The sequence below is a fragment of the Argentina anserina genome, chromosome 6 (genome assembly GCF_933775445.1).
Source record: "Argentina anserina chromosome 6, drPotAnse1.1, whole genome shotgun sequence".
In the NCBI taxonomy this organism is placed as follows: Eukaryota; Viridiplantae; Streptophyta; class Magnoliopsida; order Rosales; family Rosaceae; genus Argentina; species Argentina anserina.
In genome coordinates, this window is record NC_065877.1 from 13,504,931 (window position 1) to 13,516,369 (window position 11,439).

An 11,439-nucleotide genomic window follows, 5' to 3' on the forward strand; every position below is an offset into this window, starting at 1 on the left:
TATATCAGATTTATCGTTTTTACTCATTTTTAATTAAATTTAATATATTTATAAACATATACATCAAAATATACCAAATAAACTTGAGAAATTAAAACTTATAGAAGTAAATGTACTAAATAAACTTCATAAAAATATTTAATTGTTTTGACAATAAAATACATAAATAGTATTAATTAATAAAAATAGAGGTGATCATTTATCATAAACTCTCTTGTCATCGAATGCTATCGACGAAACTTTCATTTTCTTAAAATAATTTTTAAAAAAACACCGATATATCGGGTCAAACTCGGTTTGACCCAATATTTCGTCATTTGACTTGATTTTTTCGGGTTGACCGATATAATAGACTGATGAACAACTTATCGTATCGTTTTCTTAATATTGGGGATATATCATCGATATATCGAACATATATCGGGATATTTAGAACATTGATTACATGTGAGTTCAAATTTAGTTAGAATTCTCATCAAACTCTATTAGGAGAGGTAAGAGGTTGTGAAGCTTAGTAGGCAACAAGTGTCAAATGTTAAAATTTAACAACGGGACGGGAAGGGAATACGAAAGTGGAAATAGAAGTTTAGCTGCCTAATTATGATATTATAATAGCCTACTAGAGGATTACTTCTACAAAACTGTAAACTGATCATGGCTCCACATACCAGGAAGGAAAATCTCAAAATCTACCTACACTGTCAGTTGACTTTCCTTCTGAACAAAGATGACACAGTTGGCTAGCTGCACAATATCATGCAGATTGGTTTGTAAAGTCTGAACCAAAAACTGATCTCGATGACGATCGACTTCGAGAATATTCAGTGGTAGATCTAGAAAATTTTGCTAAGTAAGGCAAGAAAATTTATTTGTTATCGGAAAATATAATCCATTCTAATTCAAAAAATAAAAATATAGTAGAATTTTTCAATTAACAACGAGAGGTATATCTCTACGGTGCGATTTCACATTTTGGTAACACTAAATTATAACATTCAATCTCATTATCACAGGCAACAAATTTGCATCATAATGGAACATTTAAATAACCAATGAAAAAAAGAAAAAAAAATGAAATCAGAAGTTTAAACATAAGAATGATAAAATTGATATTAATAAGAGAATCGAATCAAGCACTACTTAATTGAAGTAAACTTCTGTCCATAGGGGAGATTTATTTAATTATTGGTGTTTGGTGTTTTTTAAAGGGGTCAGGGATGGAGAGACGCAGAAGGTAGTCATTAGTCAAGAACTCAAGATACAGAGTTAAAACTTAAAACAAAGAAAGTAGTCATGCGCGGGTCACATGCATATATTTTTGTTGTTGTTGTTATGTTTGCAAATCGACGTCGTTCTGCTTCTGTTTAATAATTATAGAGTAGTCATTTTGGGTTGAAACAAAAAAGAAACAGACGTGTTTGCCGCTGCAACTGTCTTCTTCACCAAAATCTGCCATTTCAAACCGTTTTTCTCTAGAATACTCCATACTCCACGCCTTTAAACTCTAAACTTAGCCTAGTCGACTGGCTAGACTCGCCTACACGTGGATCCGCCATTGAGAATATTATCCAATAATATAGTCTGTTGATGTTGGAGTTTGAATATGTGCCCGGCCCTATCCCAGGGCGATCGCACGGGGCATCACTAAGATTGGGGCACACAGGTAAGAGGTTGCAATGGTTAAATGTATATATATAGAGAAATGTATATGTAATCGGAAAAAATGGGGAGTAGTCGAGTAGAGACGTAGTGTATTAATATCCAAGTGCTAGGTCCCATAAGGCCATAATTACACACGATCTCTTTCACTTCAATCCACAATTATGTATTATAGTAAAAATCAATATCTTGTAATTTTCATTCTTGATGTGTATGTCAAAAAATCTTACTGAAGAGACAATTCTTTAAAATTTTAAAATTCAACAATTTCTTTTTAACTTAGGTTTTAATGGTTATTTAGCCAATCTATTTTTCATCATTCTAATCATTCTAATTACAAAAGAAATAGACAATTCATTCTAATCATTTTTCATCTCTCAAACATTTTATGTTTATTTTATCCTTATATAATCTCTATAAGTGATTTGATTCTAACATTTTATGGTAGTTTTAGATGTACGAGGCAATTGGAAAATGTAAGTAGATATCTTGATGCGGATTACACGTATACTGCATCGCAACCCTAATTAGATAACTTTATATTTTATTTGATAAAAAGTCTCATAACTTAATATCTATATATTAATTGCACGTCGTATATGGGCACCAAATTGTTTACCACACTGGGCATCAAAATTCCTAGGACTCGCCCTGTCTGTCAGCAATCTAAAAATTTCTCCATTTATAGAAAACATATTGAAAGCACATACAAGAACTTATATAAAAGTCATATTAGGGTTTGTTAAATTCTATAAATATATATGTCGTGAATTGTTGGATCAGACATGACTTGAATCATTTGGGCGATAAAGTGGATGTTCGTTTGCAAATTTTGAGACTGAGAAAAACACATCTGATCGAGTCCTAACTCCTAACTCAACATTGAACAAAAGAAACAAAGATCTAGGTCGAGAGCCATAAAACTCCCAAAACTTCCTTGGGATACCATGATTACCATCATTGAGATTTTGAGCTGGTTGCCAGTCGAGTTGTTGCTCGATACAAGTGTGTGTGCAAGCGACGATGTTCATTGATTCAAGATGACGAGTTCATTGTATAACATTTGAATCAAAGTAATCTCACGGATCACTTGTATCATCATAACTTTGAGTTTATATGTGATGCCTGGTTAAGAAGCTAGCAGGCAGATGGGTCATGGATTCCACATCGCCCGCCGGAGAGTGGAAGCTGTATTTATATGAGTAGGGTCAACTTCTCATAGTGAGGACGCGTTTTAGGGTGCTACCTCAAGAACAAAACTGTGCGGGCTAGTAGGTCCAAAGTTAATAATATCCTCAGTTATGTGACTTGGGCTGTTACATATGATATTAGAGCCTATCTGTGACTGGAAGTGTGCGACGAGGACATCGGCTCCCTAACGGGGGCAGATTGTAACGCCTGGCTAGGAAGCTAGCAGACAGGTAGGTCACATTACCCGCGGGAGAATGGAAGTTGTGCTTATATGAGCAGGGTCAGTTTCCCATAGTGAGGACGTGTTTTGATGTGCTAACTCAATAATAAAACTATGCATGTTAGTGGACCCAAAGTAAATAATATCATCAATTATGTGGAATAGACTATTACATTATATCTACTGATGGAGGGTTGATTTTGGAGGGAAGTCTGAGTAATTATAGGGTTTTTTTGTATCAGAAACACTACAGCCCAACAAGTGCTATACCTCCCTGATGGACCCGAGTATACTAACAACATGAATTTTGTGTTTAATTCCTCTACTCATGAGTGTAAAGTGTTATGTTGTTGTTGGGAAAATAACGAAATTCACTATAATGAGACAAGTTTGAAAGCTTTAATTGTTGGGAATTGAAAGAAGACCAATGGCCAACTATGCTCATCCCCAACCAAAGTATGATGAATGCTCGCCGCGAATACATGAGAAGGATACACTTCTATGGAATACTTAAGGCTCAAGGGGTTGCTCATTTAACCCAAAAAATTATTCTTAATCGACCAAAATCACAAGAACATTACTTACAAGTTCAATTTTTGGATGTTTGGAGAGTGTTTCAACACTACTATTCTACCGCATTGAGTTTTCCAAGACCTGACAAAAGTTCGGTGTTATATTTTAAATAGTTGCACAACTGTTGTTGATGTAACAAGTGGAGTGAAAAGAAAATCAAAATTGCCTTAACAACTTTAAAGGATAGTCGTCAGTATTTGAGAGATCTAATTAACTTCTTTAACTCGATTACTACTTGGAGTGAGTTTTGATTTTACATATGATAAAAAAAGGGAGGTAGTTACCACAATTAAACCTTAAAGGGAGAAATTACACAAGCCAACTCTCATGACTCTCAATGGAATGATTTCAGAATAATGCAAGCTACTTTGTAAGACTTCTTTGTTTATTTGTCATTGCAGTTCAGGAGACACAAGTTATATATGATTATATAACATGAAGAGGATTTGTAGTTAACTAAGGTTTTGCCCTTTAATTTGTTTTTTTTTCTTGTTAGGTTCAGCTCTTCTTTGCATATCTTCTTACCCTCTAGCGCTTTCATACCCATTGATCCTCTAGGCCTTTTGATGTACATCTATTGAGGTATTTAATATGCAGATATCTGAGTAAGTCTAAGAATTTAGACCCGAGAACTGTTTCGAACCGTCAGAACTGCACCGAAATGGTCGATTCGATTCGATTCAAAAAAAAAAACTAACCCTAGAGGAACCGCACCGAAACAACTGATTCGATTCGATTCCGGTTCCTATTTTTGAAAATGATTTTAGAACCGTTAGAACCGAGTCTTTACAACTATATAAGAAAAACCCCTAAAATAAACATTTTTCGTCGCTACATCACTTTCTTTTCTTTACTTCTTAGTTCTACTAATCACTATATAAACTAAAACCAATCATTGATATGAAGATGACCCAGAGATAGCATGAATGAGCGATTGCAAATCCAACTCAAAAGTGAACACTGAGAGCTGAAGGTCAACAGCCAAATTAAGGCCTACACAAATGAAAAGCCCCGTACGCTTTGCCTTACGCCATGACTACCTCTATTATTTTTTTACTCCGTATAATCCAAATTATTCTAGGTTTGCAATATCTCTCTCTCTCTCTCTCTCAATTTTTTTTTGAAAATAATTGAGTATGTTAATTGTTGATCATTGGGTAATTTTACTAAAGAGGTTGTTGACGTTATGTATTTGCATTTTGAAGTTGATATTTTATATGGTTATTATTTAAGGTTTGGAGATAAATATATATCACAGTAAACTTTTGGAACCGTAACAACCTGGAAACTAACCCGATATTTGCGATTCGATTTGATTCCGGTTCTGGAAGCAAATGGTGCCAAATACAAACCATTTTTTTTTCGATTCCGGTTCTGGTTTTGAGAAATAATCAGTATTTTGGAACCGATCTCAGGCTTATATCTGAGTTAAAAAAAATTAACTTGGTGTTTTTCTCAAATTTGATTATAGTTGACAACCTATTCATATGAGCAATGCTAGATAGCTCATATTTTGGGAAACCACCTAGTACCTACCTTAAGTTGCAGCATGATTGACAACCTACTCATATGAGCAATGCTAGATAGCCCATATTTTGGGGAACCACTTAAAACCTGTAATATGTGGCAAGTTTTATCATCAAAACTTAATTTATTATTATCAAAATTCTTTTTTATTTTCTTTCTTGGTTTTTATCTTTTCAAACACTAAAATTTTTCCTTTCTTTTCGAATGAAGGAACAACATCTTCAACATACGTTTTTTCATGAGTGTTCTCTCCTCTGACACCAATCCCCCCTCAGCAACATCACCTCCTGTTTAATTGATCAATTCAATCGATCTCTAATTGGTTTCTTCACAATCATCGTTATAAGAACTTTGCCTATCTGAAAAATCTCTAAATCTAACTCTCCTTTTTTCTGATATCATGTATAGAATTACGGTATATGGATATTGTTAACACCACCCCTTGAACGAGGTGATCTCCAACTTAATCCCCTCCCTACTCCGGCTACTGGACCGGTGGCCAGAGACCTGGAAGACCCAGTAAGTAGGCAAGCCGATCCGGTAGCCCCTCTGCTTGCTTGGGTATCACCATTAACGCCACTCACGGTAGCTCGCTTAAATGATAGGCGCTATGTACTGGCGCACATTCTCACACCGAAGGAAGAGTTAGACACATTTCCCAATGTACCTATAAATAGGCTGCCTAAATCACCTAAAAGAGGTAACATATTCCTAAGTCCTTAACTCTCGATCTTATTCCGTACCGGATACTAACTGAAGCTTCGGATGGTCAAAGGCCGGCGCACCGCCAGTGATTTGACTTGTGTTGTGTGCAGGTCTCATTGAGCTGACACATAGGAATACAAGGCTACGAGAATATTGATCTCCGACATTTGACTCCCATAACATTTGGTGCTAGAAGGTGGGTCCTCGTCAGCAAGAATTTTCCGGCATTACTCAATGGTGATTCCGAATGAGCAAGAAAATCCATTATCGCCTCGCCAGTCCCTTCCCTGGGAGGCGGACACAACGCTTTCCCTAAAATTGTTCCCTGACCCGTGGCACGGGGCCAGGGGTCATTCCTTGACTCTCAGACCATGGCTAGGGGTCGTCTCGGGTACCCTTCACGGACCCCCAAGCCGCACTAGAATTGGCACTCCAAGATTACAAGAGGTTCCAAGCCGAGATGGAGTTGGAGTGTCTTGCCACGTGTGCCGCCCTGGCATACTCAGCTGCAATAGAGAAAGAACAACAACTCTTCTGAACTGCTCTTGAAGGTCGCATAAATGCAGATAAAGCCCTAGAAGCGGTGCGACAACGGTTGCACACCCCGGATACACGGACACTGGTCGCGACAGAAACACCTGCGACCCCACAACGTACGGGGCCACATCCCAAGACATTGCTAGTCACCGAACCTCTGATCAATGCTATGTTGGAAAGGCCCCCTGGCACCACAATACATAGACCTGGAAGCGGTGGATCCAGGTATGGACCAAAACGACCCAGAGGTCCTGGTGGGTCCGCCCACACAATATCTTTAAACTCAACTCATACTGTGTATGAGTGATACTTTGGAACGGCTGACCAACATGGTCGATCGGATTGAGGCAAAGGGCACGCCTCGCCCGTTGCACGAGGGATATGGCAGTCGAGCCAGCCTATTCACCCAGGTGGTGCAAACGGAGCGACGACCGTCAGGGGACAAACCACTAAAGGTTACTAAGTACAATGGGCGTTTTGAATTGTAGACCCAATTGGAAAACTTCCAGTCTGCTTTAGCTAGCACACGGTGTATAAACGCTCAGTCGTGCCACGCCTTCAGGAAACGCTTACCGATGAGACATCAATCTCCCCTCAAACTCGGTGGTAAACTACGGGCAAATTTCTCAACCGTTTCATCTTGGAGGCCAACGCTCACCACGACACCAGCTCTATGTTTCAGATGAAGTATATGAATGATGAGAAACTCTGGGATTTTGTTTCCCGGTGGCAGACCGCCACGGCACGGTGCTATAACCTGGATTACGTTCTTGTCGTGGCGGCGTTCCAGTAATCACTCAGGCCGGGAGATTTCCTCAACAAGATCAATGAGAATCATCCCAAAACTTATGAATAGTTGATAGAGATGGCGACACGGGGAACGGAGTCCGAGTATCGCACTTATGGAAATCCCAATGGAGCAGGTTCATCCACGCAAATCAATGCCTGGGATGGTGGTCGCTAGTCCGTGTGGGACATGTTAGACAAACCCCAGGGAGCTAACATGCAAGACACCTGGGATAGGAGTAGAGGCGATAGACACTGAGACTGCCAGGGGAGACAAGATCGAGCTGACCCGTATCCCGCCCGAGGTCGCGATGCAGCAGGGTATGAACAGCAGTGGGTTCCCTAGATAAAGGTCTTCACAAGGCTCACCATGTCTTACGCCAACATAAATGAGCGCCACAAAAATCCGTCATCGAGGAACTGGTCTGAACCGGTTGGCTAGATCGATACAAGTCTCTGGCGACAAATGCCAACGCCATACAAATCCATGGAAAATAACAACCCTGCGCGGCGGGGTGATACGGCCTCCGCCCTACAAATCGGCAAAAAGACAGCAGAATTTGGAAGCTCTACGAGCTTAGCCAAGGTGTTAAAGCTACAACGGGTACCTGGGACATGATCCAATTCTCCATGGGGGAGGCACCCATCCGGACCTCCCAGATCGATTTGTTGTTGACATTAGTGGATTAGTGTTATGTTCGTCAACTGTTATCGCAAGCTCAAGCGAGACTGGGCAAAACTCTACAATAATCATGACCAGTTGGTCAGCTTTTCCGGAGAGGTTGTGCAGTCCCTTTGCTCTAACCGTGTGACTATGTCGCTTGGTTCGGGGTTGAAGTAAACGAGGATCACCACTCAGTTTCTCATAGTAGACTGTCCATCCTCCTACAATGTCATCCTGGGTCGGGATGTGCTGTTGGGCCTCTAGTGGATAATCGTCGGGCACATGCTTATGCTAAAGGTGCCAACCCCAGGCAGAATCCTGACAATTAAAGGAGATGAGATCGATACGCTTCAGAACCATCTCGACCTCATCTCACCGGGACAAGGACCATATGAGATGTTACCGGTAATTCCATTAGAGACCATTGATGACCCGCGTGATGAGGCCATAGTGGAGCGAGCGCTCTCGAAAGTATAGAAGAATAAGGCTGCCAAGCACCCCCTGCAGGAGCATCCAACAACAGTCGAAGAGACTGAATGGATAAGCTTGTCGGACGCGCATCTGGACCAGAGGATTCGTATCGGAACGGGTTTAGGACCAAATCTTTGGAACCAACTGGTGATGTACCTCTGGGAATATAAGCACGTCTTCACCTGGTCAAATGCGGACATGCCCAGAATTTCCACCGACTTCATCTCCCATAAGTTAAATGTCTTAGAAGGGTCAAGGCCGGTGCGCTAGAAACGTCAGGCCTTTGATCAAGAGAAATATCAAGCAATCCAGGCCAAGGTCAGGTGACTCCAAGACATCAAATTCATTCGTGAGGTCGACTACCGCAGGTGGGTCTCTAATGTGGTGATGGTTAAGAAGCCAAATAGCTCATGGCGGATGTGTGTCGATTACACCAACTTGAATCAGGTTTGCCCGATCGATAGATTTCCACTCACTCGGATAGACCAGCTGGAGGACGTGATGGCGGCTTTGGGCTCTTAAGTTTCCTAGATGCCTACTCAGGCTACAACCAAATCAAGATGCACCCGGACCATCAAGAGAACACTGCCTTCCTGACTGATAAGGGTTTGTATTGCTATCTGCCTTTCCTTGAAAAAAGCTGGGGCAACTTATTAGAGGGCGGTCACTCGGATGTTTGAGAAAGAAATAGGCGAGACAATGGAGGTGTATGTGGATGACATGGTCATCAAGAGCAAAATGCTGAAGGGACATGTCGTCAACCTTGCCAAGATCTTCTCCATTCTTATCCACTACGGCATGCGGTTGAATACAGCCAAGTGTGTGATGGGCGTAGCTAGAGGAAAGTTTTTAGGTTTCATGGTAAGCGAAAGAGGCATTGAGGCCAACCCGAAAAGGTCCAAGCAATAATGGACATGAAATCGCCATCGGCTAGGAACGTGGTCTCGTGCCTCACCAGCCGAGTGGTGGCCCTCACCAGTTTTATCTCCTGCCTGACGGACAGGTGCACATTGTTTTCCTATTACTCTGGACCCAGTATAAGAACGATATCATATGGGGTCCGGAACAAGAAGCGACTTTTCTCCGAATAAAGGTATATTTAGGATCGGTCCCGGCATTGTCGACCCCGATGCCTGGGGAAATTTTACTCATATACTTGGCGGTTTCTCAGACAACGGTAAGTTCCGCCCTAGTCAAGGGGAGGAGAGCAAGGAACTCCCAGTATATTACATCGGTAAAGGTCTGAACGGCCCCGAGACCAGGTACCCCAGATCGGGAAACTTGCCTTGGCACTGATCACCATCACCCGAAGACTTCGACAATACTTCTAGGCCCATACTATCCACGTATTGACTAACCAACCACTCCGCCAGGTACTTCAGAAGCCGGAGACGTCCGAGCGATTAGTAAAGTGGGCGGTTGAACTTGGGGTATTTGATATTCTGTTCAGGCCCCTGCCAACACTGAAAGGGCTAGTCGCAACCGTTTTCATTGCCGAGTTCATTCCGGCGCCGGTATGGGAACTCTATGTGGATGACTTAGTCAACAAGAACTGCAGCGGTGCAGATGTAATCATCATTGACCTAGAGGGAAATGAATATCATATGCTCTCTGGTTCTTGTTCGAGGCCTCCAACAATACAATCGATTATGAGGCGTTGATCGCCGAGATGTAGTTGTGTCGAGAGTTGGAGGCCACCAACGTCCGGGCGACTCCGAATTGGTGGTCAACCAGGTTGATGAAAACTATTAATCCAATCTGCCTCGGCTCACCTCATACCAACATTCGGATGGGTCACTAAACCACTTTAAATTTAACAGATCGCCCGAACTAAGAATACTAGAGCGGACGCGCTTGCCCGACTAGCTACCTCTGAGCTGGAGGTGGCGATGCTCGGCGTTCATGTGGAAACTTTGGAATAGTCAAGCATCTCCCGACCCTATTCAGATATTTTCGCCATCGAGTAAGCTCCCCCACCATCGTGGATGGACCCCTTTATCACATTCTTGACAACCGGAGAGTTGTTGATTGACGAAACCGAAACGAAGTATCTACGACGTAAGGCCGCCCTTTACATAGTCTGAGATGGTAAACTTTACTGGTGCGGTCAATATTTTCCCCAGCTCAAATATTTGGCCTCGGAGCCAGGTTGACAGGTTTTAAACGAATTACATGGTGGGGTGTGTGGCAACCCTGTGGTTATTCATTCCTTTCCCGGTCAATGATGATTATGTTGGAAAATGGTTGGAAAAACCATTTAAAACTAAAGTTTAATTGATTAATTAAATTAAGTTAAACTTATAATTAATCAAAGATGAACATATATTTGAGTTCTCCATAATGAGGGCTACAAGATCATATGTTTGTTTGTGTAATTCGGTTTGTGGGTGAATAAGAAATTGTCACTCAAAGATGGCTACTTAGAATGAGAGAAATGTATTTGTCTCACATTGGAAAACAGAAGTGTTGAAAAGACTTTATATAGAATATATAGAATCCATTGTGTATGGATTGTAAAGTGTATAAGCCCCCTTTACCCTCTCGCGCACGCGTAAGGGGGGTGCAAATCCTAGGTCACAAGGGAAACTCGTGTATGCCCGTGCGACCTGCGGACACGAATGCAACACTGAATTGAGGGTCGGAACGCAGATTCTTTTTGCATTTCCGAAAATTCGGTTTTGACTTTTCAAATTCTCTTGACTGTTCAAATTCTTCCTTTGTGTAACAACTGAGTTATTGTGTGTTATGGAGAATTATAACAGAATTGAAATCAATATTTGTAACATATGTAACTCATATATGTTATGATCTTTTGATTTCTATAACAGCCATCTTATTAATTGCTGATTTCAAATCCTTACAGTATAAATAGCCACAATCCTTTCATTGTAAAATCATTCCATTCGAAACACAATCCTCTCGCAACTCTCAAAATTCTTAGCTTTTCTCTGGTGATAGAAAGAGCTACATTTCGAGTTCGTTGAAGGTTCTAGTTAGTAGTGCAACTTCCTAGAATCATTTAGTCGTTATATTCTGGGAGACAAGCGCCAAACATCCTTGCACCGGTAGAGGAGGCGTAAACGTCTTAAGGACAGTGTGGTATCAC